A 21,121-nucleotide genomic window follows, 5' to 3' on the forward strand; every position below is an offset into this window, starting at 1 on the left:
CATTTTTTAAGAACATGGAACTACTTCACCTGGACTGCATTTCATGTTTAATTTGTATTACAGTTCCATGAAGATGTATGTAATCTTCTTAAAGGACAGTGCAATAAGTACTGTGTTGTTTTCACTATTCTATAACAGAAGTATATTCCAGTTAGCAATTCTACATCTTTCAATTTTCAGTTTTTAATCTTCCATAGACAATTCTGTTTGCTGCCAATCAGTTACACTGATATTCTGGTCCACCTTTGTTTTTAAAGTAGGCAACTATTGCTGAAAAAAATAGTTATGATGATTATTTTGAATGCATGTTCACACACATAAATGGCAATTTCTGTGACTTCAGGCTGATTTTGGGGAAGGAATCGGGGTTCTTCATTTTTGTATAATAGATTTATCTGATTGTTAATGAAGCTGTTGTTCCTAGCTCTCAGTCATCTGCCTGGCAGAGCACTCTAAACTGAGAACATGGACAGGAGATACCATGGCCCACTGACAAACATCATGCTTGCTTTCAGAGTACCATTTTGTGATATGATCTTGCATGCTTTTTAAAATTCACTGTTGATTGTAAGTGCAACAAAACTTAATAATAAAAAACACATACCTCAAGTCTTCTCAATGTTATTTCTGTGCTTTCCTTACATGGTTATGCTGAATTTTGTCCAAAATCCTTCTCCAGGATAAGCAGCCAGAACCTTCCCTTGTAAATAACTGTATTTTCTGTTACGTTTTCAGAACGTAACTCTCTCGGTTCAGGATCACGTGTAACAGCTCAAAAGCTTAAAGATATGAGAGTTAATCTCTAGGATAGTTTCAGGTGTTCTAGAGAACATTAAAAGGGAACAGCTGAGGCTACTACAAATCATAATGAGGTGGTACTAGCAGGGGTTGTCTCAGCAACTAGTAGGAGGTTTTATTTTCTAAAAATACAAAAAGGAGGTGGGGAAGAAGAAGAGGATGTTGGTGACAGTTCGTTTTCTGTCTTTCAATCTGTGTTAGCTGGTGTGATGATACCTGTGACTCAAAGGCCCTAGGTAGGTAGTGATTTTAATTTTGTTTCACTGCATGTGTTTTATCATGAATGATTCTGTTGTGTATTCAGTAGTTACAAGCTTTGCTTTGACCTTTGTAGCTCTGTTCTGTCTAAAAGCTAGTAACTCAGGCTGAGTAGCTGAGAGTTGGTACTCTGAGTCCTAGAAGCCTTATAAGATATTCTAATTTAACAGTCAAATATCGATTTAGGAAACCTTCTCCTGTGTCTGTTCCTTGGCTGTAGTTGTCTGCCTGCTCATTTGTAGTTAATGCCCACTGAAAATTAACACAGGCTTGTTTTGTGCCATTCTAAAAAAGTGAGCCCTACATAAGATGAAACACCGGATGCTTAGGATTGTTTTTTGTTTTTTTTTTTTTGCTTTTTGTTTGCTTTTTGTTGTTGTTTGTTTTTTTCGGTGCAGTGATTCACTTAAGAAAAGATGACCTCTAAAATGAGAAGCACCACTATCAGTGAGAACTTGAATCCTTCTCACTAGCCTGCTGGGGGAGCTGCAGCCTATTGGCATGGGCTGGCCCGGAGATAGCAGTCTGTTGTCTCCTTTTGTTTTGCTATCGTGCTGAGTGGTGAGGCTAAAAGAGCAATTGTTTGCGTGACTAAGGAATATTAGCAGTGTACTGAATAAATTTCAGCTGTCTTCCTCTGCAATTTAGCTGCTGGAAATTGTTGTGAGCTAGTATCATAAGATCAGTCAGTATAAAGAACTGTCATCTGAAAACATCGTTGTTTAAATGATCAAGCAGTGCTATCATAACTACTTGATTTTTATAATATGTCCCACAGATTTGTGTGACTAGCGATAACTAGTAACAGCATGGCAGATTTCATTTACTTTTTGAAGAATTAAGGAAGCAGCCCAGATGTAGGCCTTTTCAGTGTAGGCGGTATATGATCATAAAGACACAGAGGGTGGTATGATGTTGGAATATCTGAAAGGCTAGGAAAGTCAGCATCCTGCTTTAGTGTCTGGAAGGGTTCCAGGTTTAATGAGCGTTAAAGCTCTATTCTACCGTGGAAACTGCATAATAGTACTGACGAGCCTGGGTTGCCTGTTGGCTGAAGCAGCTGTTCTCAGGATTCATGGCCTTTAGTATTAGCTCAGCCCCAAGCTCTTGGCTGTTCTTGAGTAAACCCTTACTCTTGGACTGGGTAGCTTTCTTGACAATGAAGGCAAGTCAGGGGTTTGGAAAACTGCCTTCTTGCTGCTTCTAGGAGTGATTAAAGAGTCACCATGAAAACAAAGCAAAAAGACCCTTCCTGTGTTTCGGTGTGATGCAAATAAATGTTGATCTTTTTTTTCCATAGTGTCTTACACATGCATATTTGGGGAGGAGGTTAGATATAAATTCAGAATGCTTCAGAATAGTTGTACAATAAGCATATTTTACTGAGCATAACAAGTAGAAGGAGCCAGTTGGGTAGTATAACCTTTGGTTACAACAGTCTTTCTATTGAACTGCATGTAGAACTGTTTTAAAACTGTATGAAGTAGAAATGGTCGGTTGTGGTGTTCTTCATCTACCTATCTGTTCACAGATACATTGTAAATACTTGTTCTCCTTAGAGAAGGAGAGTACTGGAAGCTACAGCAAAACATAGAAGAAACACTTTATTCAGTAAAGTTATGAGGAAATAAATCTGGACTGCAGGCTTTTTTGGAGTGTTTATTTAAAACGTATTGCTCAAGATCTCCTGTTCAACCAGGGATCAACCCTGCTGATCACTGTAAAGAAGGTCCTTTCAGAGACATCTGATTTACTTGGGGGGAGCTGGTCACAGTAGCAGGCAGCACAACCATTCCCTCATTCAGGCTGGCCACAATGTTCAGCAGACCTGTTATTTCCAGAGTACAGACTGAAGAAAGGTTCTTCAAGGCTGATATGAGTTGATTTAGGTTGCAAGCTTCAGAATGAGTTTGGAGGAAACTCTGATTTTTGCTTGATGTTCCCTATTTGGCTACATCTACCAGAGCTGGTGAAGCGTCTCAAGAGTAGTGACTTTGTATTCAGAATACTCTTCTGGAACACTAGCTTACTTTGCAAAGCAGCAGAGAGTAATAATGTTTTGGAATTAGTGCTATTGATTGTGGGAGATTCGGTCTGAATGCACAAACTTCCTGTGTAACTTGGGACAGCAGGTGCTTTGCATATTAAATATTGTCTGGTCCTGTAATTTTTTTAAAGCAATTAGTGCAAAAGGTTGCAGCTGAAATCAGGGCTGTAAGTGCTTAAGTATATACCTTTTTGGGGTAGATAATAGCTGCTAATAGACTTTTACTTAGTCCTTTATGATAACACTGCATGTTTCAGGCTGGGAGGGGCCTATAGGGTTGGCTGGTGTAAACCCTGGCCAACATGAATACTTTTTTCCCTATGCAGTAAAAAACACGGAGCATTTTGGGTCTGGTAAAAAACATAGATTCATTGCTTTGAACCATTTGGATGGTAGATAATATGAGTCTAGTAAATAGTGTGACTACTACATTAAGGATACTTAAATTTTTATTTGCTTTCAACTTCCAGTGCTCTCAGATAATAAAGAAGTTATGGATGTGAAATACTAACTTCTGCGCTTTGTGCCAGCCCTGTATGTTCTCCCCATATTCCAAAGCAGGGTATTTGCAGGTTGGTATGGATCAGCTTTCAGCTTCTCTTCATTCCTTTAGCGATGTTCTTTCTTGCATCAGAGTGATAATCTTTATAAGGGAAAACCCACTCATGTATTTTTCTTCAAATATGAAGCTTACAGAGTTACTTATGGTGAATATCCCCATGTTTCTCCTGTTCAACCAATTTAAAGCTTGCTGATCAAACATGCTTATAAAGTTGAGCTAAATTAGCGTACTACAAATTTGGGATGCTCAATTTAGCATTACTGTGAAAAATCCATTTGGGATAATAGACTTTGCCTGGGGGCTTTAGAAGAGTCAAAAGAAAAAAAGAGTTTAAAAAAAAAAATTAAAAAAAATTACTGAATTACTTATTAAAAATTAGTAGCATTGGGAAATTGTTTATGTTTCAGTCTAGTTCTTGGCAAATATGATGGATCTTCTGGATGTTCTCAAGGATAACACGGAGAGATGCATAGCTCTTTGTGAGAGACTGTTTTATCAGATTTTTGTATACCCATTAATTTTGCTATGAGGTTACAGCCTCTCCTCTGTGGGAAGCAGTGCTAATTCTGAGTAGAAGGAAGGATGACATCAGTTTAATTGCCCGGAAAGTCTTGCTGTCACCATTTTGAATGCTAGTTAAGCTGCTGCTTCTATTTTCCCTGCTGCTAGAGACTTTGCATCCTACTGAGGGAACAGGAACAGTCTAGAGTCTATGTGAATCAGAATAGAAAATTGAAGGTTGCTGATGGGATGGAAAAAAGAAATAGTATTGTAACTCAGGACAGATTTTTCTGGACTGGATTCTGGAGGTTTTTGTGTGGAAGATGCTGTAAAAGAACTGATTGGGGAATTCAGACAACTTTGCAAAAACCTTAATTTTCTGGAATATCTTTTCTGGAATAAGCTGAAAAGAACAAGTTTGTCCTTGCTGAGTAAAAGAAGTTCAAAGATGTAAACATTCATGTTTTAGTATAATATAATGTATGAAGACAAATATGTTTAAAAAGTCACCTTTTATTTAGTGTGCTTTCTAGTACTGTCTGAAACAGAAGTACTATTCAAAGCAGTGTTGCTTTTATTAATTATGCTGGAGTTCCTTAACTTTGTACAAATCTTTAAGGACTATATGTATATTCCTGCAAACGTGTGAGGTGTGATATGGTCTGAAAAGAAGTGTACATTCTGGCCAGGGTCAAGCTAAACATCTTGGTGATGGAAGGTTGATTTTTCATGGGGGTGCTGCATTTACTACCTTCCAATTTAGATTATGAGAAAAATGAGCTCCTATTTGGATGCGGGTGCCCTCAGAACAGAATCTGTTTTCTGAAGTAGAATCCAAAGTATGGAGAGCTATAAAATCAGTGAGAGAGCGCATCGCTTTGGAGAGGGTTCCAGGTGTTGATGTGTTTTGAGGTTCTCATGATCTTCAGGATGAGCAGGTTTCAAAAATTGGCTGTCACTACACTGTCTTGTTTCCCCAAATTGTCTCTCTGGTGTTCAGCACATCGTGACGGTTGTGGTTCTCCATGTAACGCTGTCATGCTGTCCTGCTTGTTGTACAGTGTCTGTCCAGAGTGTGTAAACACTGAGCAGAAGTAGAATTATTCAGTAATTTCATTGGCAAAAATAAAGATAGGGGGCTGGCTCTGTCTTGGGGTGTTCATCTCATTGATTTCAAACCCTGCTATCAATTTAACTGACCCAAGACTTCATTTCTTTCTATTTTGATGTTTGATTGCCAGTGTATGAAAGCTAGTTAGTGAAGTGTTATGACCAAGTGAAACAGAGGTGTAAAACATAGGAGGAACACAAATTGATGAGATCTTTGCTTCCAGTGTTCTTCTAGGCAGCAACCTGCTATTCTAGAGAATAAAAGCTTTCTTTATAGTTACAAGCTATGAATTTCAATAGACACTCCTTTTTTTTTAAACCAAAACTGTCTTAGTCTACCTTCACAGCTACAGGTGGTTGTGTTTGCTCATCATTAGTTTCATGATGTTTCCTTTGGGCTATTCTTTCAGCCTACATAGGTATCTCTGTGTGGCAGCTCTGTCCTGGACAGTGTTAGACATCCCTTGGAGAAGAGAGGATTTCTTTTTCATCCTAATAAGCCTGAAAACAACATAATGTTACAAATACCATTCTGATGAATAATCAAGAGTAATTGTCTAAGTAGTATTCATCTAGCCACTGTGAAAGGTTTTGTTTGTTAGGTGGTTTTTGTTTGTTTTTGCTTGGTTTTTGTGGATGTTGAATCGCTCTTACTGAGCTGCAGTGGTGAGGAACTGATGTCCAACCAATGCAGATTACTAGTACTCTAAGGAATGCTTCTTGTGTAGTTTACATAAGTAGGTAGAAAGGGAAGAGCTCTTCTTAAGCACAACCAGACTACCATACTGTAAAAATGATACTTGAATCTTCAGTGGTGGTTGTTGTCTGTCACTTAGGTGGATGCTCTGAAGACTGAGCAAGAAAAGGGCTACTAAACTCTAAGCATAGTGCTGTATTGGCAGGAAATGAAATGAGCTTTGTTTGCTTTATCAAAAGTTAACAGGTGAATTGTGTCCTACCTCTCAAACTCTGCAGAATGAAGCTTCTTGTCACAATAATGCAAGTATCATAATATGATGAGAAGTAGATCTCTGGAGCTAGTGTATTTATAGAGCTGTTTTTATTGGTAATGTTAGTATTCAAAATCCTCATGCAGAGTGATCATTAAAGCTCATCTAAAAACTCTCAGAGGATTGCTTATGGCTTGAATACAGTGCAAAGAATTTAATTCTTAATTATGTACGGAGGGATATATAAAATAGAAATGCATTGTGACTACAAATTCTTGATTGTGAATCCATAATATATTATTGTTTCTTCAGAGAGTTGAAATGATGCCGTTAACTTAAGAGATGAAAGCATTCATTAAATCAGTAGTGCGGCACTGTGCTCTTAATTTGATGAAAATAAACTCTTGGAGCAAGATTGTTGCTGTATCAGTGTTTTGTTCTAAGCCTCCACCGCTGTCTACAGTGGTGATGCTTTAGTGGCAGGTTCCATACTCTGACAAAGTGCAAGACGTAATGTTGTAAGCCATATAAGACTCCAGAATTAATCCCTGACTTAAGTCTAAATTTGACTATTATTATAAATGGCTACAGTTTTTTGTCTTCTTGGTGTTCAAGATAAATACTGAATTGGCAACTTTTAGTGACGAGATTTTTATATTCATTTACAATATATATTTGAATTTCTAAAATTACTGGCTTGATTCTGTTTACTCAAGGGTATGTGTACTTATGTGTGACGTTACTCTCCTTTACATCTAGAGTAAATCTTAGGTATTTCAAAGAAAAAGTGCATTTTGAGTAATGTGAAACAGTCTGCAAGTTCTATCTCTTTACCTACATCACTTTCTTTTCAGAAATAATTTTGTTTTTTTACAATACACAAATTGCTTAGTCCAGATTTTTTTAAATCTTATTATTATTTAAAGCATTTATTTTTCAGAACTTAAAACCTAACTGAATATTCAGAGTATTTTGATGGAGCAAAAGAATACTACTGAAAGAATAATTGTAGGAAACAGCAAAAACTTATTCTCAGTCTTACCCTGATCTGCACATGTTCTTCCTGTTGCTTTTCTTTGCTCTCTGTGAGCTGGTGTGTTCATGACTGAAGACTGGCTCAGGGCACTCAGATGTGGGTTAACATGATGTGATAGCACCAAGGGCTGTAGTACACCACACTGGAGTTGTCCTTAGCCATTCCCTAAGCATGGTGTAATGCTCAGTTGTGTAGTTGCACCTGATGCTTAAAATACGAGCCGCTATTTCCCTTTGTCTAACCTAGAATAACTTGTTTAGTTACCTAGATTTCTGGGAAAGTTATAAAAGTATGCAGCTGTATGACATATGTTTGCCCTTATCCAGGGAAAAACATTCTCTGTGTTCTTGGGGTTATTTTCATGGAGGTGAGTTAAAATTGAAATAATTACTAAAGAAATACAGCTAACCTAAACCACAAATTATCTGGGAAACTTCAGCCTGAACATTCAGCTCTGTAATTACCTCAGAATGACTATTTGAGGCTGGACAAAGTGGTTTTCTTTGGCACTTCGCTTTATTCCTCTAGCTTGAAAGAGAAATTAAACCTGCAAGAGCTGGAGGGTACTGTCAAAACAAGACAACTGAAACAAGAAACAAGCTGCTTTTTAATTTCCACGGATTTTTCTTGAATGTTTTCAGCTTACCTTTGGTAGAATAACTACAACATGCTATATAATTTATTGCAGGTCTTAATTAAACACCAAGGGGGAATGAAATCAAAAGATAAAATTGAACATGAGTAAAATAACTGGCATCTGTAAGTGGACAACATTAAAGTACAAACACCTCGGGCAGGATAGTCTCAGAGTGGAGTGAAAAAGCCTTGCCGTCAGCTGGTTGAGAGCCCCCTTAGTGGGGGGCTGTGGGTTAAGTGTGCATGTGGTTTTTTTCTTATCAGTATCTAGACACAGGCACAGAAAGCAAAGCAGCAGCATTGTCATGGGTTATTTTTACTAGGTAAGCAGGAACTGAAGGGAATGCTCATCTGACAGTGGTCCTAACTGAAAGTTATAAATGCAAATAGGCCCAGTACTAGAGATCAGTTTAAAGTTGGCTGTGACTGGATCCCAACAGGGAGCTCAAGTGTTTGCAGGTCAACTAGATGTCAGAAGAATTCAGACATTGTTTCTAGTTTTCATTTATGGTGGGCACTTTGACTTTCCTGCATTTCGGTAACAACAATCCCTGGGAAGGGACCTTCGTGTACTGTTGGACAGTGGGCTGAATATGAGCCAGCAGTGTGCCCAGGTGGCCAAGAGGGCCAATGGCATCCTGGCTTGTATCAGGAATGGTGTGGTGAGCAGGACTAGGGAAGGCATCCTGCCCCTGTACTCAGCATTGGTGAGGCTTCGCATTGAGTGCTGTGTTCAGTTATGGGCACCTCAGTACAGAAAGGACATGGAGTACTGGAGCAGGTCCAGAGAAGGACATCAAGGTTTGTGAAGGGCTTGGAGAAGCCCTCTGAGGAGCGACTGAAGGAACTGGGACTGGTTAGTCTGGGGAAGAAGAGGCTGAGAGACCTTATTGTTCTCTTCCAATATCTGAAAGGTGCTTTTACAGTGAGAGCGGGGCAGGTCTCTTCTGGTGACAGGTCTCACTGGTGACAGGTGACAGGATGAGGGGAAATGGCCTCAAATTGTGCCTGGGTAAGTTTAGGTTGGGTATAAGGAAAAACTTCTTAACAGATAGGGTAGTTAAACACTGGAATAGGCTCTCCAGGGAGGTGGTTGAGTCACCATCCCTGGACATGATTTAGCAGAGGGTTGTTACAGTTAAGTTAGGATGGTTAGGTTGCGGTTGGATTTGATGATCTTTAAAGTCTTTTCCAACCTGAGCAATTCTGTGGTTCTTACCTGATCTGCTTCATTGTGTATTATTTGCTGGATGTGACCCCCCCCTTTTTTGGTGTATGAGTCCATATTTACTTCTGTGTGATTATCTGTCTGGGGAGTACGTAGTGTAAGGATTGTCCTTCTACTTTACCTATGAGGCATTTGCATTACTAATGCTGTTTATTCACCATTAGATTCTGCCACAGAATCAGGAAAAGATCTGTAGAGAAATACCTTCAGGCTATAATTAGATTTCAGCTGTACCAGGATAAAAGGTGTAGCATAACTCAGCCAGTATGGAAATAGTTTAGAAAAACTTCAGTGTATGAAATCTGCACTACAAACTTGTCCAAATTCAGAAGAGGAAAAACTGGAGCCAGTGCATGAAAGGTACTTCTCAGATAATGAATTAATGAGGACAAAACCAGCAAATGCTGAATACTTGTTTAACATACATGCGTTTCTGCAAATACTCAGCTAGCTTAAGTTGTGCATTGAACAGTCCTATACAAAATCCACACAGATGAGCTGCCACCATTGCCTCTGCCTTGCTGTTAAACAAGGAGAGCTATCTCAAAGCAGCTGAATCAAGGGGTTATGATGATAATGTGACCACGTTATCTTCCAATGGCTGGAAAAAATTCAACTGGGCTTTTTCATTCTTAATGGAGCAATCTTTAGCTGTTTTTTATTTTTATTTTGCTTTTATTGTGTTGTTTTTTGTTTGTTTTTTCCCTCACTGGTTTGTTAATCCTTGTTAGGCAACACAGCAATATCATGTTAATTAAGTGACAGCAGTGAGTACTGAATGTGTTTTTAGTGTGCTGAGAGGAACCGTGTCCAGTCCAGTTTGAACACTAGCAGCTAGAAGTGCAGGGAAAAGAAGGCAGCAGCTGTTCCATCTATTCTGTTCTACTGAACAGTGAATGTCAGCATCTCTCTTTACCTCTGTTCCAGGCAGGCAGCTAGTGCTGCCTTATTCCTACTTGGATTTCCCTTTAATCAGCTTTCTTAGTAAAAGCACTGGTGAGAGTCCTTGTTCATGAAAGCATCCTCTAGACCTTGTGCTCCACAGACATGCTTTGCTTGTTGTTATACATATAGGTGGCTCCAGAAGTATTGCCTCCTACTTATTTCCATGAAAGCTACACCAAATGCAAAGCTTATGATAACATAATTTGATAAATTCTCAGTTTGAGAACACCATTTTTCACCATAGTCACCAGATTGCAAGCAAAAGCAGCTCGTAGCTCCTGGTTTGCTATGTCAATCTCAGTCCATCCCTCTGAATTAAGACTTGAAAAGGAGTAAAAGTGTTAACTGAGTAGGAGTGTGCCTTTATTTGTTAAAAGATAGAAGAGCGCAATAGGAAAAAGAGAGGAAAAAATAAAGAGGAGCAAGTCACTGCTGTGGATCCTGTGATCCTGGGGGCTTGTTCTTCTGGGGTAGATCAGGAAGAGGTGGGGAGTGTGCTGCCAGCTGTGGGGATGGCAGTACCTTTTATGGCACTGGTTTCTTCCACTCGGTCTGACAGCTGTTGCTGGCTGTGAGTGTCCATTGTCGTGTGTTGTGCATATGCCATACTTTTCCCTTTGCACTGTGGTTGTGGAGGGTTTAGGGATGAACCTGAGACTACCTTAAGTGATCTGACCAACTTCTGACTTCTTGCTTGTGTGCAATGCCTGTTTATTCTGAACTTTTGGCAGGAGGGTTAGTGTATTTTTGTTCTGAGGCCTTCACAGAGTTGTTACTGTTTTATTTGGCTGGTCACTGGTTAGCTGCAAGTCTATCTCTTAACCAATCAGAAAGAGAGTAAGAATTCACAATGTTACAGTTCTGTACAGTGTTGTCACAGTGTCTGAGATAGAAAGAAATATATCACTTTATTCCCACACACTGCTGTAGCTGGCATTTTTGCCAGTGAGGGACAAGAGCCTCCGTGTCACAGTCCTAAAAATCTGCGTGGCTCAGTGTCACCAGTGCTGAAGCACAGCACCTACCACACCACTGTGTTCATCTCTACTGTTTGGTTACCCAAAATGTTCAGCAAATGTTGATGAATCATACTTCATACTTCATGCACACTTCTGTGTCAGGCACCATCCAGTCAGATTGCCTCTCTGCTGCCAGTTGTCCCAGGGCAGTAAAGTTTAATGGAACACTGTAAGGGAAAGTTCAGCCTCTGCAGCTGTACCACCAATATTTGCCTCTGAAATTTCAGGCCAGTGTAATGAAATCAGAAGCATTACTTTTAGAGCAACGCTCATATTTGGAACAAAAACTTTTTGTGTACTTCAAAAAGTCTATAAGGAGACACAAGTGAATTCTGTGTTTGGCACATGCATAGCTGGTGATGTTCAACACAGTACCTTCAGTTAGAGATGCATTTATTTCTGTCAGAATGATTTACACAAATTCCTCAGTGACTGAACGTATCTTCCCTGCCTCATTATTTTCCTTACATCTTTCCCTTGAAACTATTTCTTATGGACAAAAACATCTATGTTTAGACTAGTACTTAATTCCATTTTGATAGCATCTTTAGAAAGGAGTAGGACTGGAAAGAAGATGGAGAGAGCAGGTCTGATGGTTTTTAGTGGTTATCATCTGTGTATTTAAAAAGTAGCTAATGAGAAAGTAAAGAACAAACTATGGTGAGATATCAAAAGCTCAAAAAACAAAACTGATGGTGGTAGCCTGAGAGGTAAAGATGGGAAAGAAGGAAAATTTTGTGAAAAGTGAAAAGGAAAAAGGTTTGTTTTTTTTCTTCAGGCATAACATATATTAACACAATGGACCTTTAAATGATTGTCCTTGTAGAGGGAGTGGGCTGAGCATCCACAAATCACTTTCTACCAAGCAAGATAGAATTAAAGTAATGGAGAATTTTGAATGTATAACATAGATACTATAGAGAGAACATCCTTAATTTAGGGTGCGTTTTCATTGCACAGAAGCACAGCTTATTACTGGTAAGGAAAAAGAGAACACTACCCAGATAAATAGAAGGAATGAAGTGTGAAAAGATTTGACATTTTGAGGCTCATTATTTCACATGGTAAACAACATGTTTCCTTCTTCATTATATCAAAGGAAGATTGCTGTCATCTGAAAATTATAACTGCTTTGCAAGGGAGTAGAAGGATTAGTCCTATAGATCATACTCAGCTCCTGTGCAAGCGGAAAGTGCCTTGAAGAAGGCTGGGTTGCCAGAAGAGTGTTGCAATTTACAATAATTAAAAGATCACATTTTATATTGGGCAGTTTCAGTTTTACATCAACACCCAAAACTGATTGTTTCCTGTGCTGTTGGGTCAATTACGATGAAGCAGACCTTCCCACTAATCATCTTCAGAGATGTGTTTTTCTTAAAGCAGGAGAATATTTGATGATCTTGGTTATTTATAATTACTACAGCACCTATGTGTTATAATATGAGCGAGCTTTCTAATTCTTTTGTTCCTATCAGCACAAATCCAGTTTTTCTTGTGTTTTGTCCAGGTGTTCTTGATTTAGATGGTGATTTCAGGTGAAAAGGCTGGAAGCCCTTGAAGTTTATTTATTTCATAAAATAAAGCTTATTGCCCAGCTGCCATTCTACACAACTGGCATTTTAGTAGCTATCACCTGTACAAATTGCATCATATAGTAGTTGAAAAATAGCACAGAGAAGGCTGTAGCAGATACCTTGTTCTTAGCAGACAGTGCTTATGGAAGAGGAAGGTTATTAAGTCTCTCAGGCTGGATATTATGGTATAGCTCATGTCTAGCTGGTTGGTTTTATTGAATGGGTGCTCCCCACTGTCTTATATACTATCAATAATGTACTGCTTCTGGATGGGGAACGCTAGTTGGCCTTTCCATAGGTGGAGAAGTAGGAAAGGGTCACCCCATGGCACGTTGAGAGCTGACGGAAGAGAAGGGACCTCAAATTTGTAGTGTATAAAGCTCCTTCTCACTGCAGCAGGAAGAAATATTGGAATGGATGAGAAGAATGAAATGAGAAATTTATGGCTTACATTTAGGAAAGGTGACCTGGGCCTTCAGTAGGTTGCTTATTCAGAGTAGTACCTAGATGACAGCTCTAGTGTGCACAGGAAAAAAGATGTCAGATGAGTTTGTGATCCGTCTGTCAGTAGAAAGAGTTGAGAAGAAACTCCTCCTGGATATATCAGACTGAGACTTTTAATAATAAACGTGAAAAAAAACAAACACCAACAAACTAGTAGTCCAATAATTGCTTTTGTATTTCACTTTTGTCATTCTTCAAAGCAGCAGAGTGGTGAGAAATTGCAGCATTAATGTTCCCGGTAAAGCTGAATGGAAACTGACACTGTTTCTAAGAAGGGATACCCACTGCAGTAATAATACTATAAAGTAAGCGCTTGGAATTACATTTGTGGAGTTTATACCTGAGTCCAAATGAGCGGAATCCTCTCAGTGTTCTCTTTTATGTCCATGTTCTAACATTTTTGATGCTGATATTACTCTTAATTTTATAGGCTTGAGGGAACAGCTGAACAAGTTTGAATGCTTTCACAACACAGGGCCTTACTTTTGGGCCGAATGAGTCTGATCCAGAAAAAAATGTAGACATGAGCTTTGCAGTTACATAGTTTCAAGCAATGAATATCAGCTCTGAGGAGGGAAATGAGTTGGAATTCTTACTTTGTTACTGGATATGCAAGAATGTGTTCATTTGTAGCATATTTTGCTTGAATTGATACATCAGTATGTGAAAATTCTATGCAGAAAGCAATAAAATATGCAGAATATCTGTTATTATTTTGTAAATAGCAAGAACTTAATTAACTGCATGTGGTTATTAGCAACTTACAGCAAAATGCTATTAGAGGAGAGAAAGAAAGTGAAGATTCTTGTTCTTTATGGGAAGAAGAATACCTCTTTAATCTTCATTCTGTACAGCATCTAGCACTAACCTTGACTGTGCCTCAGAGGCATGTCTATTACAGAGTGTCATTGCCGTATGCTAGAAATCTTGATTCGTCTGTAGGCCGCAGTTGATAGAAGCAAGATGATCAAAAGATCTGTCTAATTCTCAGTCATTCTTTTATTTGAAGTATTTTAAAACTTGGGCTAAGTAGGAGGGACTCCTTGGGCAGAGGATGTGGCAAGACAGATCTTCTGGGAGAGAGCTGTGACGTGCTCTTCCACCTTATCTGTTCTCCTGTAAGTGTCACTGTAGGGATGAGTGACCATGTGTTGAAATGAACCAAGTGAGTATATATGTTTTATTGAAATGTTGCTAGCCTTGTTCCACTGTTTTTAGGTATTACAGCAGAGAATGATCAATGGTTCAATGTTATTGGTTTATTTGCCCATTTGTTCCTAAACGAAAGGAACACAAGCACAGTAAATAACTTCCTGTTGCTGGAATATTTTCAAGAAACAGTGACTTGTTATCATATTAGTTTCCTTTAGTTTAAAAGGAAATAGTCATTCCGTATCCTCCTGAATTTATGGGCAGATTATTGCTGTTATGCTTGTACATTTCTTTATCTTCAAGACAGGGTAATGAACAACACAGCATATTAATAGATAAAATTCCTTCTTTAAACCTCACTGCATGTGGTGGGTAGGGAAAATCTGTTGTAAGCCTCTAAGCCATCAGATCCTCAAGTCTTGAAGAGGAGATGGCATAATTTAGTTGTTCATCTAACTACATTTTAGAAAAAGGTTTTATATCTGCTCGTGTTTGTTGGACAGATTTCTATGCATTAAGACTGTAATTAATTGACATGACCTTGTCTTCTGCACACAGTCATATTTCTCGTACTGTATTATGCTCTGCTGAAGATCTGTGTTACCTCCTGTGCAGAAACTCAGATTGAAGGCAACAATAATACTTTCATTTTCAGCCACCATAAATCAAAATACATTTTTCCAGGTGTTGAAAATGATCTTGAAGCAGTTTGTTAGCAGAGCTTCAGTCAGATAATGCTAGTCTATAAAGCATATCACAATGCTTCCGGAGGAGAACACATTGCAGTTCACCCCAAAGGTGACTGTATTTCAATGTAATACATTGTTTTTCTTTGTGGTATCATATTTGTCAAGCTTTGAATCTATACTGGAGACTTTGCAAAGAATGAATCTCTACAGGCATGGTTCATTGCCATTTATAGCAATATGCCAAGTGGCATGTACTCTTTTAGGCATTGCCAAAGAAGAGCATTTCTCAGGTTTAGCAGAAAAATCAAAAGCTTTTATTAATTTTTTTGACTTCCTGGACTTGTCTTTAATGGGACCATCCTGAAACAACCAAACAACATTCCTGCAGTGATGACAGTGCTTCATCTTTTCCAGCATGAAGTGCCTGAACCACCTTGTGTTGTAATCAGAGTAAACTGGTGAACTCACGTTGTCATAAGAATTTTAACAGCTTTGTTGCCCCTGGAGTTTTGTTGTTTTGAAGATATGATAGTCATGCAAATTGAACCTTACTGAGCGTTCTGCAGATTTCTGGTGTTGGCAGAATCTAGAGTTAACTGCAGCTTTAATAAGTAGAATTCTTATGTGCTTACAGAATACGTGAGAATGATACATGAATGATCTTTAACCTTGAAAGTGGTAAACTGTCCTTTGAATACAAAAAACAACTCAGCACTTGTCTCAAGTTATTCAGTCTTTTCTAAATCTCTCTATGCATACTTGTACATGCGTATGTATAGGTAAATTTCATTTATTTTTATCCATTATTATGCATTGACACAAAGGGATTTGTTTTAGAAGTTATATAATAGGAGTATACTTGTATCCTTGCACTGAAGTGAACTGCCTATCCATCTGTAAGAAACAAGTTGCTGTGTCAGTTGCTTTGCTGAATGTGTTGGTTGAGCTAGATTAACTTCAACAGGAGACTTTAAACCAGTAGTTATGTAAGCAAGACATATTCCACTTTTTGAGACTCATTCTCTACTGTAACCTCTACCATTGGAATTTTTGTTTTCAACTTGGGCAGAAGCTTAGAAGCTTACACCAGTGCCAAGTCATTAATCAATTCGTTGCATCAGTTGCTGATTCAGTTTTGAGCTGTCTTAAAAGTAGTTCATTCCTGATAAATACTTTCTCTGACTGTACTTCAGGCAGCATGCGGAAGTGGCCGTGTCTACGCACAGGGCAGACACAGTCACCATGGGGGCACTCAGCCCTTGTTCCCTGTTGAATCTGAGGAGAGAGGTGCACAAGGCCTGCCTGTCTTTCCAGGTGTCTGGGATTTCTGCACTGGAGCTTAGGCATAGCCTGTAAAAGTCCAGGCTCCAAAATACCACGTGTTTCCTCTGCACAAGTACCAAAAGCATTTGACAAGCCTTAAAAATAACATCTGAGCCTCATCTCTGAATATTAGTGACAAAAAGAAAAAAATCCAGTGTAGACTTTAAAAGGTATAGAACATTTTTCAGACAATGTTAAAAGTCAACTGTAATATTCAGTTTTATTTAAGCAGAAAAAGCACTCCTAGTATCTCATGAGAGACTCTAATATTGTCTCCTTAAATTTTCAGGACAAATGAAGGGAATTGTATTGGTCTCATTTTGTCACTTAAAACCATGCTTCTTCCACTCTAAGCTTTCCTGAGAAATTTTGTCCCAGCTGTTAAATTGGTCTTTAAAAGAACTGATGTATAAGTCTCAGTATTAATGCTTGTGTAAGATTTAAGTGAAATTTTGAAACTTCTCCTTCCAAGATTTCTCAAGGAGCTCTTGCCACTTGTCTCAGGTGGGGCTGGCAATATGGAAGAAGGCCACGTTTCCTTTTTCAGAAGCTTTTCCTTCTTTTTCTGAATTGGTCTGCAAGAAGAATGTAGAAGCTACTGTGCTGTTGGCTGGCACTTCTGGACAGAGCTGAGTTGACTTGTGGAAATGACGGGGATGGAGTTAAGAGAAGCAAAGTATTTACAGTGTAGCCTTTGCTGTTCTCAGCAACCAGCAATGGCAGTGAATGCAGTGATGTTCTGACAGACCTCATTGGAGCGTGATATGCATCTTTGTATCTCGTGGGATGTGTATGTTATCCTGGACTCCTTTATTCTGCCTTGGATTAGCTGAGGACATTCTGACGCACTTTTGTTTTAAACTTGCATAAAACTCCATATTCTAGATGGACAGTTCGATGAGATAATCTTTAAAACTTTCAGTGTTGTTGTGGAAATTAGGTTATTCCTAGGCTTACGCTGTATCTTGCAAGTTAACCTTTATTATTACTTAACCTTTGTGACCAGAGGTAGAGAAGATCGTTGGCTTCAGTGTTAATAAGATTCCAATAGGTTTCTAGGCTGAATTCAGCAGGTGGAGCAGGATTGAACTTTTTGCTCAGTTTTGAGGTCTTTCTGCAATTCAAGCATACGTTTTTTTTATGGAATGACTTAAAAGCAGTGGCACTAAATCTTAGGCATATTTAGCTGATTAGCCTCCACCGTCATAAATCTAGATTTGGCCCTTGGGATTATTGTGACATGGGTCTCTGAAGTTTTGCAATACATGTTGTTAGAGGATGAGTGCAGGAAAATTGTACCAAGGCCTGAGCATCCTGATACCCTTATGTTTTGAAACCCTGCAGAAACCTGAAACAGGTCTCTATATTTCTACTACTGACTGTTGGATCTGAGGATTTAGATTTCAGCTTCAAACTGGGAATGAAAGATAAATTGTATCTCACATCAAGATAGTGTTGAGATGACAGTATCTTCCACTGGATGTTTAATGTCTGCTTTCTCTGTGTACTTTCATGCAGATAGTATACAGAGGTTATTTCCGTACTGGTTGTTTCTTTTTTTATTTGTTATTTGTTTGTTTCTTCCTGTAGTTGTGTTTCATTTTTTAAAAGTTAATTCCAAAGCACAGTCTGGCATTTGTTTCAACGTGAGATCGGAAAGGAATAGTAATTTTGACTCCTGACTACTTCTGCTGCTTCCACTGACTTCATAGAATAAGCACAACTAGTATGATCAAATGTTGCCCGATCTATAAAGTTATTTGTCACCACGTATGAGGCAAGGGTGGAAAAAACAACAAATATCAATCTCACTCCTAACTACTGATTTTGTAGGAACTGTCTCTAAATGAAGTAGTACCTGAGAAGATCATTGGAATTAATATTTATAAGAAATACCATACATTTTGCTGGGCTAAATTTTGAAACTGGGGAAGTAGTTATTCTTGTTCTGGAAACTATAAGAAGATCTTATAAGAAGATAAGAAGACAGAACTAACTTTTCTGTCACTGAAAACAGTAGCTGAACAGATCTCTGATAAACTCAGCATGTGCATTATAATCCTCTGGAAAAGACAACATGTTGGAGGCCAAGTGATTGAATAAAGTAGAGAGAATAGACTCATTTGTATAAAATGAACCATTCTGTTTCCTGTAAGTGCAGACAGCTGCGAGTGTGGGTTTAATTCCTCTCCATGCAAATACTGCTGTGCTCAAAGCTTCCTTGAACAAACCTGTAAATGATACCCTGAATAGTCATGATTGTTCAACTTTATTATCTAATCAAGGTGATGTGGGCAAATACCCTGCTGGGAAAATATTCTGGATATAATGGGTGAATATCAGTGGGACATTTGGCACTGTTTCTGTACTACTGCAGTACTAGATTCAGAGGCTGATTTGGACTGCTGACATTGATTCCATGTCCTCTTATGCCAACAGTGTATGTGAGGCTTGCTATGTTACTCTATATTACTACTACTCTGTGTAATGATTCTCAGTGTAGTGAGTGGAGTGCTGTATTATACATATGAGTCTTGCAAAAATGTAAAGAAACCGGTGACATTTAAAGCAATACATTTTCAAGTAAATCCAGTGTTTAAATTGCCATTTAAACACTTAAAGAACCCTCAATTATGCATGTTTGAACAAATGACCTCTAAGTAAGAATATTCCAGAGCAAAGAAAAAGCAGGTATTAAGACCTCCATTAGCTGAAATGAATAGTTTTAAGAAATTTCATACTGCTGCTCAAACTGAGGCATGGCTGCAATTTTGAGCACCCTAGTCACGTTATTTTGAGGCAACTCCTTTTTTGTGGTCTAGAAAGAGATTTGTTTCTCTCAGATAGTAGAATAGTTGAGCTCTAGTTATTACCGGGGAGTGCAAAATGGAGGCAATCTGCTGCCCATAATAAGCAACCCTCCCTATTGTCTTACTGTCTTATACCATAGCATCTAACCTAGCCTCTAGCTTGCACAGAAAATAAATAAATAAATAAATAAAAAATAAAAAAAAAGTGAATACAAGAATCAAGAAAGAGATATATAAACATATACAAAATTCACTCATGGCCTTCAAGGTATTTTGTAGGGCGTGCAAAAAACAGCTTTGAAGAAAAGGCATCTAAGTTACAGTAAGTGTAAGAGACAATCATAGAAAATTGCAGCGTTTTCTACCATGTTATCATGGTCAACACGATACCTATAACCACAGAGAGATTAAAATGATAACTTCTCTGCATGGCAAAAAAAATGCACGCTTTATGATGTCTCTGTCTTAACTACTGTGTTTTTAGGAAGAGCTGAAAGTCGGAGCTCTTAAGTCATGTTCATTTAATTCTCTGTGGAGATTTTCTGAGTTCTGTTCTGTTCATTGACAGGATTTTCAAGGAAGAGAAGTGTTACTTTCTTCTTAACCTGGGTCTCTGTGGAATTACGTGCATGCTTGTATCCACAGTGTTCCATGTCCTGTACGGAAAGCTGAGGAAAGGAATGATACCCTTATTTCATTGATATGGTATGTTATTCATTTCTTTTTAAAGGATCTTTAAATATGATGAATATTGAAAGTGATGTCAAGACAACTTGAGGGAAAGTTGCTAAGGCTTTGGGCTTTCATTCTCTACCTAAGAGATGCCACACTGACTGAGTTGCTTAACATCTTTATATTTGCCACAGATTGTGAATTAAGATTGACGGTAATCTTATCTCTGAATACTTTTGTAGATACTCAGTATTAGTGGCATTTGATTCGTTATTACCAAGAGATTTATTTGCAGATTCTTGTTGCCTGGACAACAGGAATGGTTTGTAGAATAGAAAATTTGGAAGGCTGACCACACTTGTACTCTCTGGTTTCATGCAGGAGAAAATGAAATACATACCCACCCGGAATGTGCATTATTCCAACCTTATAGCAGTGTTATATTGTACATCAAATTACCAAAGTTCTTTGCTTGTGTGATTTCTTATAAGCTTAACCTTAAATTATGTGTATTCTGGTTACTGCTTCACAGTAGGATCAGTCTGTAGCAGATTGTTGCCTGTCTCAGGAGGCAGTTTTAAACCTTCCTTGGCCCATATTCTTTTTATTCTATCATACAGCATTTGTTGAAATGGCTTTTAATTCCTTTGACTTCTGTGGCGAGCTATCATAACGAGATTTGAATGAAAATGGAAGAAGGAGAAGCTGCATTTCAATGGCTTTTAGTAATACTCTACAAAAGTGTCCAGCCACTGCTTCCTGTTTTATAGTAAGATTGGTTCAGTATAAACTGATATTGAGAAGTTGTGAAGGTTTGAATTGTATTATTTTCTTTTTTCCTGATAAATGTGTACATGATTCATTTTGAACTTTAATCCAGCTGCCATTGAAGTCTTTGATAATGCTGCCATCAATTCCGATAGTGCAGAAGTGGACTTATAATGAGCTACTAAACATGTCATTTATCTAAGCTGTCACAGCTTGAAAGGTGTATGAAAAGACTGTTAGAGTGACTGAAGGGTCTGTAAATGTAATGACAGAAACCAAATTTTGTATAAGAAACTGTTTCAGCTTGGTCTCTTTCATTTATAGAAATGAGGGGGAATTTGTTTAGTAAATCCTGACAACAAAAACACCACATAGTCAACTGCAGTGTTTAGAATGACCGTTCAGAATGAAACCAGACGGCTGAGTTATTTCTCAGTTACGCAGATACAGTTCCAGACTTCTGCGTTCAAGTTCTGTCACTAAACTTGTGATGCAAAAGTCTCGTTTGGAAACCATTTCTAACTTATTATTCTTATCTG

The 21,121-nt window shown here is 38.3% G+C and overlaps 2 long non-coding RNA genes across 2 annotated transcripts in view; both read left to right on the top strand.

Annotated features, from left to right (window-relative positions):
* LOC140251292 (uncharacterized) overlaps positions 1 to 21,121 on the top strand; it is a 113,435-nt gene that overhangs the window by 68,514 nt on the left and 23,800 nt on the right. The window lies entirely within an intron of this gene.
* On the top strand, positions 889 to 20,417 carry LOC140251293 (uncharacterized). The gene is made up of 3 exons (XR_011903398.1): positions 889 to 1,034; positions 19,711 to 19,847; positions 20,196 to 20,417. It is a non-coding gene; the product is annotated as an uncharacterized lncRNA (long non-coding RNA).

Source organism: Excalfactoria chinensis, chromosome 4, assembly GCF_039878825.1.
Source record: "Excalfactoria chinensis isolate bCotChi1 chromosome 4, bCotChi1.hap2, whole genome shotgun sequence".
Lineage (NCBI taxonomy): Eukaryota > Metazoa > Chordata > Aves > Galliformes > Phasianidae > Excalfactoria > Excalfactoria chinensis.